This window comes from Oncorhynchus keta, chromosome 13 (genome assembly GCF_023373465.1).
Source record: "Oncorhynchus keta strain PuntledgeMale-10-30-2019 chromosome 13, Oket_V2, whole genome shotgun sequence".
Taxonomy (NCBI): Eukaryota; Metazoa; Chordata; class Actinopteri; order Salmoniformes; family Salmonidae; genus Oncorhynchus; species Oncorhynchus keta.
Genome location: NC_068433.1, coordinates 1,611,635 through 1,623,178, shown reverse-complemented (window position 1 = coordinate 1,623,178; position 11,544 = coordinate 1,611,635). Strand labels below are relative to the sequence as shown.

Sequence of the window (11,544 nt, the reverse complement as noted above, 5' to 3'; positions counted from 1 at the left end):
CGCCTGGCTACTCCAACCTCGGCCAACAGCTCCGCCCCCCGTAGTTCCTCACCCAAGCCTCTCCAGGTTCTCCTTTACCCAAATCCAGATAGCAGATGTTCTGAAAGAGCTGCAAAACCTGGACCCGTACAAATCAGCTGGGCTTGACAATCTGGACCCGCTATTTCTGAAACTATCTGCCGCCATTGTCGCAACCCCTATTACCAGCCTGTTCAACCTCTCTTTCATATCGTCTGAGATCCCCAAGGATTGAAAGCTGCCGCAGTCATCCCCCTCTTCAAAGGAGGAGACACCCTGGACCCAAACTGCTATAGACCTATATCCATCCTGCCCTGCCTATCTAAGGTCTTGAAAGCCAAGTCAACAAACAGGTCACTGACCATCTCGAATCCCACCGTACCTTCTCCGCTGTGCAATCTGGTTTCCGAGCCGGTCACGGGTGCACCTCAGCCACACTCAAGGTACTAAATGATATCATAACCGCCATCGATAAAAGACAGTACTGTGCAGCCGTCTTCATCGACCTCGCCAAGGCTTTCGACTCTGTCAATCACCAAATTCTTATCGGCAGACTCAACAGCCTCGGTTTTTCGGATGACTGCCTTGCCTGGTTCACCAATTACTTTGCAGACAGAGTTCAGTGTGTCAAATCAGAGGGCATGCTGTCCGGTCCTCTGGCAGTCTCTATGGGGGTGCCACAGGGTTCAATTCTCGGGCCGACTCTTTTCTCTGTATATATCAATGATGTTGCTCTTGCTGCGGGCGATTCCCTGATCCACCTCTACGCAGACGACACCATTCTATATACTTTCGGCCCGTCATTGGACACTGTGCTATTAAACCTCCAAACGAGCTTCAATGCCATACAGCACTCCTTCCGTGGCCTCCAACTGCTCTTAAACGCGAGTAAAACCAAATGCATGCTTTTCAACCGATCGCTGCCTGCACCCGCATGCCCGACTAGCATCACCACCCTGGATGGTTCCAACCTTGAATATGTGGACATCTATAAGTACCTAGGAGTCTGGCTAGACTGCAAACTCTCCTTCCAGACTCACATCAAACATCTCCAATCAAAAATCAAATCCAGAGTCGGCTTTCTATTCCGCAACAAAGCCTCCTTCACTCACGCTGCCAAGCTTACCCTAGTAAAACTGACTATCCTACCGATCCTCGACTTCGGCGATGTCATCTACAAAATGGCTTCCAACACTCTACTGGGCAAACTGGATGCAGTCTATCACAGTGCCATCCGTTTTGTCACTAAAGCACATTATACCACCCACCACTGCGACTTGTATGCTCTAGTCGGCTGGCCCTCACTACATATTCGTCGCCAGACCCACTGGCTCCAGGTCATTTACAAGTCCATGCTAGGTAAAGCTCCGCCTTATCTCAGTTCACTGGTCACGATGGCAACACCCATCCGTAGCACGCGCTCCAGCAGGTGTATCTCACTGATCATCCCTAAAGCCAACACCTCATTTGCCGCCTTTCGTTCCAGTACTCTGCTGCCTGTGACTGGAACGAATTGCAAAAATCGCTGAAGTTGGAGACTTTATCTCCCTCACCAACTTCAAACATCAGCTATCCGAGCAGCTAACCGATCGCTGCAGCTGTACATAGTCTATAGGTAAATAGCTCACCCTTTTCACCTACCTCATTCCCATACTGTTTTTATACTGTTTTTATTTATTTACTTTTCTGCTCTTTTGCACACCAATATCTCTACCTGTACATGCCCATCTGATCATTTATCACTCCAGTGTTAATCTGCAAAATTGTATTATTCGCCTACCTCCTCATGCCTTTTGCACACATTGTATATAGACTGCCCATTTTTTTCTACTGTGTTATTGACTTGCTAATTGTTTACTCCATGTGTAACTCTGTGTTGTCTGTTCACACTGCTATGCTTTATCTTGGCCAGGTCGCAGTTGCAAATGAGAACTTGTTCTCAACTAGCCTACCTGGTTAAATAAAGGTGAAATAAAAAAATAAAAAAATTAAAAAAACATTGACTTTGTACCAGTGCCCACTGTATATAGCCTCCACATTGACTCTGTACCGTAACACCCTGTATATAGCCTCCACATTGACTCTGTACCGGTACCCCTTGTATATAGCCTCCACATTGACTCTGTACCATAACACCCTGTATATAGCCTCCACATTGACTCTGTACCGTAACACCCTGTATATAGCCTCCACATTGACTCTGTACCGGTACCCCTTGTATATAGCCTCCACATTGACTCTGTACCGGTACCCCTGTATATAGCCTCCACATTGACTCTGTACCGTAATACCCTGTATATAGCCTCCACATTGACTCTGTACCGTAATACCCTGTATATAGCCTCCACATTGACTCTCTACCGTAATACCCTGTATATAGCCTCCACATTGACTCTGTACCGTAACACCCTGTATATAGCCTCCACATTGACTCTGTACCGGTACACCCTGTATATAGCCTCCACATTGACTCTGTACCGTAATACCCTGTATATAGCCTCCACATTGACTCTCTACCGTAATACCCTGTATATAGCCTCCACATTGACTCTGTACCGGTACCCCCTGTATATAGCCTCCACATTGACTCTGTACCGGTACACCCTGTATATAGCCTCCACATTGACTCTGTACCAGTGCCCCTATATATAGCCTCAACATTGACTCTGTACTGGTACCCCTGTATATAGCCTCCACATTGACTCTGTACTGGTACCCCTGTATATAGCCTCCACATTGACTCTGTACCATAACACCCTGTATATAGCCTCCACATTGACTCTGTACCGGTACCCCCTGTATATAGCCTCCACATTGACTCTATACCGGTAGCCCCTGTATATAGCCTCCACATTGACTCTGTACCGGTACACCCTGTATATAGTCTCCACATTGACTCTGTACCGGTGCCCCTGTATATAGCCTCCACATTGACTCTGTACCGTAATACCCTGTATATAGCCTCCACATTGACTCTGTACCGTAATACCCTGTATATAGCCTCCACATTGACTCTGTACCGGTACCCCCTGTATATAGCCTCCACATCGACTCTGTACCGTAATACCCTGTATATAGCCTCCACATTGACTCTGTACCGTAATACCCTGTATATAGCCTCCACATTGACTCTCTACCGTAATACCCTGTATATAGCCTCCACATTGACTCTGTTATACCCTTAATAGCATTGACTCTCTAGTAATACCCTGCATATTATTGTTATTTAATGCTGCTCTTTAGTAATTTATTATTGTTATTTTTAGGTATTTTCTTAATACTGCATTGTTGGTTAAGGGCTTATATATATATATATGCTTGTAAGTAATAGGTCTACTACCCCTGTTGTATTCAGCATTTCACTGTAAGGTCTACTACACCTGTTATATTCAGCATTTCACTGTGAGGTCTACTACACCTGTTGTATTCAGCATTTCACTGTGAGGTCTACTACACCTGTTGTATTCAGCATTTCACTGTAAGGTCTACTACACCTGTTGTATTCATCATTTCACTGTAAGGTCTACCTACACCTGTTGTATTCAGCATTTCACTGTGAGGTCTACTACACCTGTTGTATTCAGCATTTCACTGTGAGGTCTACTACACCTGTTGTATTCAGCATTTCACTGTGAGGTCTACTACACCTGTTGTATTCAGCATTTCACTGTGAGGTCTACTACACCTGTTGTATTCAGCATTTCACTGTGAGGTCTACTACACCTGTTGTATTCAGCATTTCACTGTAAGGTCTACTACACCTGTTGTATTCAGCATTTCACTGTAAGGTCTACTACACCTGTTGTATTCAGCATTTCACTGTAAGGTCTACTACACCTGTTGTATTCAGCATTTCACTGTAAGGTCTACTACACCTGTTGTATTCAGCATTTCACTGTAAGGTCTACTACACCTGTTGTATTCAGCATTTCACTGTAAGGTCTACTACACCTGTTGTATTCAGCATTTCACTGTGAGGTCTACTACACCTGTTGTATTCAGCATTTCACTGTAAGGTCTACTACACCTGTTGTATTCAGCATTTCACTGTGAGGTCTACTACACCTGTTGTATTCAGCATTTCACTGTAAGGTCTACTACACCTGTTGTATTCAGCATTTCACTGTAAGGTCTACTACACCTGTTGTATTCAGCATTTCACTGTAAGGTCTACTACACCTGTTGTATTCAGCATTTCACTGTAAGGTCTACTACACCTGTTGTATTCAGCATTTCACTGTAAGGTCTACTACACCTGTTGTATTCAGCATTTCACTGTAAGGTCTACTACACCTGTTGTATTCAGCATTTCACTGTGAGGTCTACTACACCTGTTGTATTCGGCACATGTGAAAATAAAATGTGATTTGACAAGCAGAGCAGGGATCGGCCCACAGCGTGTAACAATATCCCCTCTATCAATTAGTTAATGAAGAGTACACACACACACACACACACACACACAGAGAGACAGAGAGAAAGACAGAAGAGACTCTCAGTAAACACAAACAGGAATATCAAGTGAACCCATCAGCTGGCAATCCTCAAAGACAGTAATTCAGCTGAATTACAGCAGTTATAAATGTGGATGTTTAATATAAACCAAGAGATTCTTAGCAATAAAACTAAAACAGTCCAAAAGTCCCACTGACAACACAAGCAGCAGTTGAAACAAAAACAAAGTGTCCTCCCCACCCGTTTTGGTAAAACGCTGAGTGTTGGGGCTGGAGAAATGTGACCACTCTCTAATCGACAGAGCTATGGATTCAAGGACTGACCATCCCTACGGATTCAAGGACTGACCATCCCTACGGATTCAAGGACTGACCATCCCTACGGATTCAAGGACTGACCATCCCTATAGATTCAAGGACTGACCATCCCTATAGATTCAAGGACTGACCATCCCTATGGATTCAAGGACTGACCATCCCTACGGATTCAAGGACTGACCATCCCTACGGATTCAAGGACTGACCATCCCTACGGATTCAAGGACTGACCATCCCTACGGATTCAAGGACTGACCATCCCTACGGATTCAAGGACTGACCATCCCTACGGATTCAAGGACTGACCATCCCTACGGATTCAAGGACTGACCATCCCTATGGATTCAAGGACTGACCATCCCTATGGATTCAAGGACTGACCATCCCTACAGATTCAAGGACTGACCATCCCTATAGATTCAAGGACTGACCATCCCTACAGATTCAAGGACTGACCATCCCTGATATCAAAGTTACAGTTGGAAACATTGTTTTTGAGGCTATCTCGTGTTTGTTCACATGACTTTCCTCACAACCATTGGAGTATAACACACTTATATTTGGGTTCTGATGGGTTGACCTAAGCTTATGAGGCATTTAATGGTTATATTCTTCAATGGGTACGTATCGTTCATTTATATATCCCAAAATTGATGTAGCAACTATGGCTTGACCCTGTAAACCACGCCTGGACGACACCACCACGGCTGTCAACTCTCTCTGACAAGTGACAACACAACATGGTGTGTGTGTGTGTCATGTTTACCGACAATCGGTACACCGACACACCCAGCTGTCAGGTATCCTCCGGTGGCTAGGCCCAGTCCTGCGGCTCGCCTGCTGTCCCTGCCCTGCCCTGGATTCCCCTCCACCGGCTAACACCACTCAGCTTCCTTCCCTTCGCCCGGAGCTCAGAAAGCATATCCAGCGCTACCGACGGTGCCTAAACCAACTATCTCAGCACCAAATAACAACACTAAATCACAGATACAATAGACAACAACAGCTAGACAACACATCACCATAATATGGGATGCTTATTCGCATAGTGGCATTTAATGGTGTGTATTTTATTGTTGAAATAGCGATCTGTCGCTATCTAGCGTTGTCAGATCCAAATACTCTCAAAGAGGAGACATCCACCAGACACACATAGCCTCTCCGAACCCCGGAGTCGGGTCACCGGCGACAGCCCCGCTGCCGGCCCGTTGACAGCGCACCCAAAACAACCAGAACAGAATGGAGAGGACCAAGACTTACCACCTTCCGCCTTTCCTGGCGCCGCCATCTTCTTCTTAACACCGACGTCACTCCGTAGAGAGAGAGTGGGAGGGAGAGAGAGAGACAGAGAGAGAGTGGGAGGGAGAGAGAGAGAGAGAGAGAGAGAGAGAGAGTGGGAGGGAGAGAGAGAGAGAGAGAGAGTGGGAGGGAGAGAGAGAGAGAGACAGAGAGAGAGAGAGAGAGAGAGAGAGAGTGGGAGGGAGAGAGAGAGACAGAGAGAGAGAGAGAGAGAGACAGAGAGAGAGTGGGAGGGAGAGAAAGAGACAGAGAGAGAGTGGGAGGGAGAGAGAGAGAGAGAGAGACAGAGAGAGAGAGAGACAGAGAGAGAGTGGGAGGGAGAGAGAGAGAGAGAGAGAGAGAGAGAGAGAGAGAGAGAGAGAGAGAGAGAGAGAGAGAGAGAGAGAGAGAGAGAGAGAGAGACAGAGAGAGAGAGAGGGGAGAGAGAGAGAGACAGAGACAGAGACAGAGACAGAGACAGAGAGAAATTGTCCGATTATGTAAAGAAGAAAGTAAGGGAGGTGAGCCAGAAAGGGAAATAGCGTTTTGGTCTCGGAGGGAGACAGGTCACTAAGGAGGAGTGGAGAGTGGGATGGAGAGACAGGAGGAGAGGACAGAAAATGAGTGTCGGTGTGGATCCAAGGAGATGCAGAGAGAGAGAGAAGAGCAGGAGAACGTGTGTCAGTGTGAGAGAGAAGGGCCTCACTCTGGTGAATACCTAGTAGTCAGTACAGTTCCTAGCTGTAGATTATCTAATAATAATCATTCATTCTAGCCATAATAATTCAGTTACCATATTCCACAACAGTCCCCAGCTTTATCCACAGTTAGTTATACACCATCATCATTATAGAAGGACTATGAACAACTTTACCCTACGTACTCAGTTTGTGTAAAATAAACAGTTGAGAATAAATATCAATATTCATGTTTTCTTCAAAAGGCCTGCTATAGGTTATCAGTCCTCATGATGCCTTCTAGTGTTTATCAGTCCTCATGATGCCTGCTATAGGTTTTCAGTCCTCATGATACCTGCTATAGATTATCAGTCCTCATGATGCCTGCTATAGGTTATCAGTCCTCATGATGCCTTCTAGTGTTTATCAGTCCTCATGATACCTGCTATAGGTTTTCAGTCCTCATGATACCTGCTATAGATTATCAGTCCTCATGATGCCTGCTATAGATTATCAGTCCTCATGATGCCTGCTATAGGTTATCAGTCCACGTGATACTTGCTATAGGTTATCAGGCCTCATGATGCCTTCTGATGTTTATCGGTCCTCATGATACCTTCTAGTGTTTATCAGTCCTCATGATACCTTCTAGTGTTTATCAGTCCTCATGATACCTTCTAGTGTTTACCAGTCCTCATGATGCCTTCTAGTGTTTATCAGTCCTCATGATGCCTTCTAGTGTTTATCAGTCCTCATGATGCCTTCTAGTGTTTATCAGTCCTCATGATACCTTCTAGTGTTTACCAGTCCTCATGATGCCTTCTAGTGTTTATCAGTCCTCATGATACCTTCTAGTGTTTATCAGTCCTCATGATACCTTCTAGTGTTTATCAGTCCTCATGATGCCTTCTAGTGTTTATCGGTCCTCATGATGCCTTCTAGTGTTTATCAGTCCTCATGATGCCTTCTAGTGTTTATCAGTCCTCATGATGCCTTCTAGTGTTTATCAGTCCTCATGATGCCTTCTAGTGTTTATCGGTCCTCATGATGCCTTCTAGTGTTTATCAGTCCTCATGATACCTTCTAGTGTTTATCGGTCCTCATGATGCCTTCTAGTGTTTATCAGTCCTCATGATGCCTTCTAGTGTTTATCAGTCCTCATGATGCCTTCTAGTGTTTATCAGTCCTCATGATGCCTTCTAGTGTTTATCGGTCCTCATGATGCCTTCTAGTGTTTATCAGTCCTCATGATACCTTCTAGTGTTTATCAGTCCTCGTGATGCCTTCTAGTGTTTATCAGTCCTCATGATGCCTGCTATAGGTTATCAGTCCTCGTGATACTTGCTATAGGTTATCAGTCCTCATGATGCCTTCTCATGTTTATCAGTCCTCATGATACCTTCTAGTGTTTATCAGTCCTCATGATGCCTTCTCATGTTTATCAGTCCTCATGATGCCTTCTCGTGTTTATCAGTCCTCATGATACCTTCTAGTGTTTGTCAGTCCTCGTGATACCTGCTGTAGGTTATCAGGCTTCGTGATGCCTTCTGGTGTTTATCGGTCCTCATGATACCTTCTCGTGTGTATCAGTCCTCATGATACCTTCTAGTGTTTATCAGTCCTCATGATGCCTTCTAGTGTTTATCAGTCCTCATGATGCCTTCTAGTGTTTATCAGTCCTCATGATGCCTTCTACCTTCTAGTGTTTATCAGTCTAAAATATCAATCTAAAACAGCCACTATGTTATCAATCTAAAATATCAATCTAAAACAGCCACTATGTTATCAATCTAAAATATCAATCTAAAACAGCCAGTCCTCATGATACCTTCTAGTGTTTATCAGTCTAAAATATCAATCTAAAACAGCCACTATGTTATCAATCTAAAATATCAATCTAAAACAGCCACTATGTTATCAATCTAAAATATCAATCTAAAACAGCCACTATGTTATCAATCTAAAATATCAATCTAAAACAGCCACTATGTTATCAATCTAAAACAGCCACTATGTTATCAATCTAAAACAGCCACTATGTTATCAATCTAAAATATCAATCTAAAACAGCCACTATGTTATCAATCTAAAATATCAATCTAAAACAGCCACTATGTTATCAATCTAAAACATCAATCTAAAACAGCCACTATGTTATCAATCTAAAATATCAATCTAAAACAGCCACTATGTTATCAATCTAAAACAGCCACTATGTTATCAATCTAAAATATCAATCTAAAACAGCCACTATGTTATCAATCTAAAACAGCCACTATGTTATCAATCTAAAACATCAATCTAAAACAGCCACTATGTTATCAATCTAAAATATCAATCTAAAACAGCCACTATGTTATCAATCTAAAATATCAATCTAAAACAGCCACTATGTTATCAATCTAAAACATCAATCTAAAACAGCCACTATGTTATCAATCTAAAACATCATTCTAAAACAGCCACTATGTTATCAATCTAAAATATCAATCTAAAACAGCCACTATGTTATCAATCTAAAATATCAATCTAAAACAGCCACTATGTTATCAATCTAAAACAGCCACTATGTTATCAATCTACAATATCAATCTAAAACAGCCACTATGTTAACAATCTAAAACAGCCACTATGTTATCAATCTAAAATATCAATCTAAAACAGCCACTATGTTAACAATCTAAAATATCAATCTAAAACAGCCACTATGTTATCAATCTAAAATATCAATCTAAAACAGCCACTATGTTATCAATCTAAAACAGCCACTATGTTATCAATCTAAAATATCAATCTAAAACAGCCACTATGTTATCAATCTAAAACAGCCACTATGTTATCAATCTAAAATATCAATCTAAAACAGCCACTATGTTATCAATCTAAAATATCAATCTAAAACAGCCACTATGTTATCAATCTAAAACATCAATCTAAAACAGCCACTATGTTATCAATCTAAAACAGCCACTATGTTATCAATCTAAAACAGCCACTATGTTATCAATCTAAAACAGCCACTATGTTAACAATATAAAATATCAATCTAAAACAGCCACTATGTTATCAATCTAAAATATCAATCTAAAATATCAATCTAAAACAGCCACTATGTTATCAATCTAAAACAGCCACTATGTTATCAATATAAAATATCAATCTAAAACAGCCACTATGTTATCAATCTAAAATATCAATCTAAAACAGCCACCATGTTATCAATCTAAAACAGCCACTATGTTATCAATCTAAAATATCAATCTAAAACAGCCACTATGTTATCAATCTAAAATATCAATCTAAAACAGCCACTATGTTATCAATCTAAAATATCAATCTAAAACAGCCACTATGTTATCAATCTAAAACAGCCACTATGTTATCAATCTAAAATATCAATCTAAAACAGCCACTATGTTATCAATCTAAAATATCAATCTAAAACAGCCACTATGTTATCAATCTAAAACAGCCACTATGTTATCAATCTAAAATATCAATCTAAAACAGCCACTATGTTAACAATCTAAAATTTCAAATTAAAAGCGTTCAGAAAGTATTCATACCCCTTGACTGGTAAAGAGCGCTCAGAAAGTATTCATACCCCTTGACTGGTACAGAGCGTTCAGAAAGTATTCATACCCCTTGACTGGTACAGAGCGTTCAGAAAATATTCATACCCCTTGACTGGTACAGAGCGTTCAGAAAGTATTCACACCCCTTGACTGGTACAGAGCGTTCAGAAAGTATTCATACCCCTTGACTGGTACAGAGCGTTCAGAAAGTATTCATACCCCTTGACTGGTACAGAGTGTTCAGAAAGTATTCATACCCCTTGACTGGTACAGAGCGTTCAGAAAGTATTCACACCCCTTGACTGGTACAGAGCGTTCAGAAAGTATTCATACCCCTTGACTGGTACAGAGCGTTCAGAAAGTATTCACACCCCTTGACTGGTACAGAGCGTTCAGAAAGTATTCATACCCCTTGACTGGTACAGAGCGTTCAGAAAGTATTCATACTCCTGGAGTTGTACAGAGCGTTCAGAATGTATTCATACCCCTTGACTGGTACAGAGCGTTCAGAAAGTATCCATACCCCTTGACTGGTACAGAGCGTTCAGAAAGTATTCATACCCCTTGACTGGTACAGAGCGTTAAGAAAGTATTCATACCCCTGGAGTTGTACAGAGCGTTCAGAAAGTATTCATACCCCTTGACTGGTACAGAGCGTTCAGAAAGTATTCATACCCCTTGACTGGTACAGAGCGTTCAGAAAGTATTCATACCCCTTGACTGGTACAGAGCGTTCAGAAAGTATTCATACCCCTGGAGTTGTACAGAGCGTTCAGAAAGTATTCATACCCCTTGACTGGTACAGAGCGCTCAGAAAGTATTCATATCCCTTGACTGGTACAGAGCGTTCAGAAAGTATTCATACCCCTTGACTGGTACAGAGCGTTCAGAAAGTATTCCTACCCCTTGACTGGTTCAGAGCGTTCAGAAAGTATTCATACCCCTTGACTGGTACAGAGCGTTCAGAAAGTATTCATACCCCTTGACTGGTACAGAGCCTTCAGAAAGTATTCAGACCACTTGACTGGTACAGAGCGTTCAGAAAGTATTCATACCCCTTGACTGGTACAGAGCGTTCAGAAAGTATTCATACCCCTTGACTGGTACAGAGCGTTCAGAAAGTATTCATATCCCTTGTCTGGTACAGAGCGTTCAGAAAGTATTCATACCCCTTGACTTGTACAGAGCGTTCAGAAAGTATTCATACACCTTGACTGGTACAGA

The 11,544-nt window shown here is 42.3% G+C and overlaps 1 protein-coding gene across 1 annotated transcript in view; it reads right to left on the bottom strand.

The window, feature by feature from the left end:
• Positions 1-6,173, bottom strand: part of camta2 (calmodulin binding transcription activator 2) — a 136,083-nt gene extending 129,910 nt beyond the window's left edge. Inside the window, 1 exon segment of the mRNA XM_052458900.1 lies at positions 6,051-6,173. The gene's annotated coding sequence lies outside the window, so the exon portion shown is untranslated.
• Positions 6,174-11,544: the final 5,371 nt, after the last annotated feature.